Genomic DNA, 2,409 nt, shown 5'->3' with positions numbered 1-2,409 from the left:
GGCGGGGCGGGGCGCGGTAAGGTGTAGGGCGGGGCAGGACACGCCAGCGCAGCCAGCAGCCAGGCCCAGGCACGCACCCCCGTAAATGGAGTCTGCTTGCTGGTGAAGGAAAGAAACGGGAGCGCGGGGAGGGGGCGGGATGACAAGGGGGGTATGCGGAGAAAGGCGGCAGAAAACGGGGGGCGAAAGAGGAGAAGAGGCAGAGGAGATGGACTAAAGGGAAGGGGGGAAGGGGACAAAAGGTGCCGTGCTGACCGCTGCTTCCTCCTCCTCCTCCTCCTCCCCCTCTACTTCCTCTCATCTTTTTCGACGGAGGAAGCAAGAGGAGCGCGGAGCGCGATTTTCTATGCATCCCGTTCAGTTTTGTATCGAATTTCTCTGCTCAGCATGCGATTCGACGCCTCTGTGTGCGTGTGTGAATAGTCAAATCACTGAAACCCTAAACACAGCCCCCATCCAGCAGCAGCAGCAGCGACAGATGAAAGCGAACAGAGCTCGCCCCGCCTCCACCTCCACGCGTGCCCCACGTGTCCCGCGACGGCCCGCAGGAGGGGTGCCTGTCGCCGGGTGCCCGTCCCGTCCGTCCAGTGCAGCCGGCGGGCCGCGGGCGCGCTAAGCATAGTGCCCCTCCGCCACGGCTCGCCCCGCCCCCGCCCCGGGGCGCTCCATATCTGGAGCAGAGCAGTGCGGCACGGCTCTGTGTCCAGAGAAAGCGCGCGGTGCAGTCCCTATACCCCGCCCGCACCCCTTGCACAAGCGCTCATCGCAGCGGGAAGCACAAACACACAAGGGGCCCCGTCGGCGCCGTCTCGCCCCCTCGAGCGATCGATTTATATTGCAGATGCGCGCGCGTTTTCAGCAGTTTTTCGCCGCCGCCGACGCGCCGCAAAAGGGCAAGCGGCAGCGCGCCGCCGGGTCGGCCGCCAGTCACACAGGGAATTACAGATTTCAAACGCTCCTATTCACGATGCATTCTTCTTCCACCGCGCCGGCGCCCCCGGCCCCGCCCCGCCCCGCTGCCCAACACACGAGCAGAGGGTGCCCCAACCCCAGCGCATGGGTCCCCGCCCTCACCCCCAGCCCGCCCTCACACTCACACCTCCCCCCCACCCATCCCCCCTCCTCCTCTTCTCCCACTCCAGCACGGCCTCTCCGGAATGCTGCGGATGAAGAATGATGTCAATAATAGAAAAATCGAGAGGAGCAAATCGCACGGCGTCCCTGTCGTGTGCCTTTATACTCGCGAAATGCTTTGTGTATGTGTGTGTGTGTGTGTGACCGCTCGGCCCAGTTTTGCGTGTCCTCCGCCCACACCAGCACCGGGCGCACGCACGTGTGTGTGTGAGTGTGTCCTCGCCCCATCCCTTCAGCAATTGTCTTCCCCACGGGCCTTTATGAATGGGATCCCGGTGGGGCTTTTGTCGAGACGGGGGGCGGGGTGAGTGAGGTGGTGGGGCCCGATGGTGATGGGGCCCCAGGTGGGGCGGCGACGGCGGGGAGGAGGTTCGTCCAGCCAGACGGCCCGGCCAAGAGCCCGGGAGATGCATCTGCCACCGATATTCTGATAAGTCCAGACGAGCCGGGTCGGACGCAACCGGATGCGAATCTGATGCGGAAAGTTATTATTTGCGAATGTGTGGATGCGAAGTGCTGCGGGAGGAGTGCGGTCGCATCGCACCCCCTCCCTCCCTCCCCTCCCTTCAATTCCATATCGCGAAAGGTCGGCCCTCGTCTGATAAGGCTCAGGCTGATGATTGTCTGACAAAGTAAAGGCGCGCCGCTACTGGGTACAGATGGGCTATATTCATACTCTCACAATACAAATGAGGACAATAATTGTAGTTTGCAATTGTCGCTTGACCGATTAACCCGATTTTTGACAACCATACTGGCTCAATCTGCAACTGCAACATACCAGGCTATTGCATCAGCGCCCTAACAATAAATGATAAAAGTTGACTCTTCCCCGCCACTTTTACCTCCCCCACCTCCCCCAACCCCTTCGCTGGCGCATACATTTGGAGTACAGACACCCATTGGATGGGAGGGGGAATGCCCTTGCTCGAGTCGTGCGTCCAAGTCCCCGGGCTACGTACCCGCCCCTGACCGTTGGGGTTGCCGAAAGACTTGTTGTAAGGCTGGAATTCGCCGTGGCAAAAATTGGCCAATCTGCCCAAAAACGATAACAGAAAAACACATTTCGACTTCGCCTGGTTGACTGCTCTCGCCAAGCGCGGCCATAGAAAATGAGTATCTCCCTCCATTACAGGTTTCTGGCCGACTATGTCCTGCTTTCATTTCTTCTTTTCGGGGGGTCTTTCATAATGAAAGCGAAAGAGATGATTTACCCGTTCTTTCGGTAAGCGACCGTCGTCCTCGTGCGCCCCGTAACGTACGCAGATGTAGGGG

At 60.1% G+C, this 2,409-nt stretch overlaps 1 protein-coding gene across 1 annotated transcript in view; it reads right to left on the bottom strand.

The window, feature by feature from the left end:
- The window catches only part of LOC113204432 (cholesterol 7-desaturase nvd-like), a 43,831-nt gene that overhangs the window by 40,421 nt on the left and 1,001 nt on the right, over window positions 1-2,409 (bottom strand). The window lies entirely within an intron of this gene.

This window comes from Frankliniella occidentalis, unplaced genomic scaffold (genome assembly GCF_000697945.3).
Source record: "Frankliniella occidentalis isolate FOCC.00 unplaced genomic scaffold, Focc_3.1 Scaffold2, whole genome shotgun sequence".
NCBI classification, from domain to species: Eukaryota; Metazoa; Arthropoda; class Insecta; order Thysanoptera; family Thripidae; genus Frankliniella; species Frankliniella occidentalis.
The sequence above is the reverse complement of the archived record's forward strand: the minus strand, read 5'-3'. Positions and strand labels throughout refer to the sequence as shown.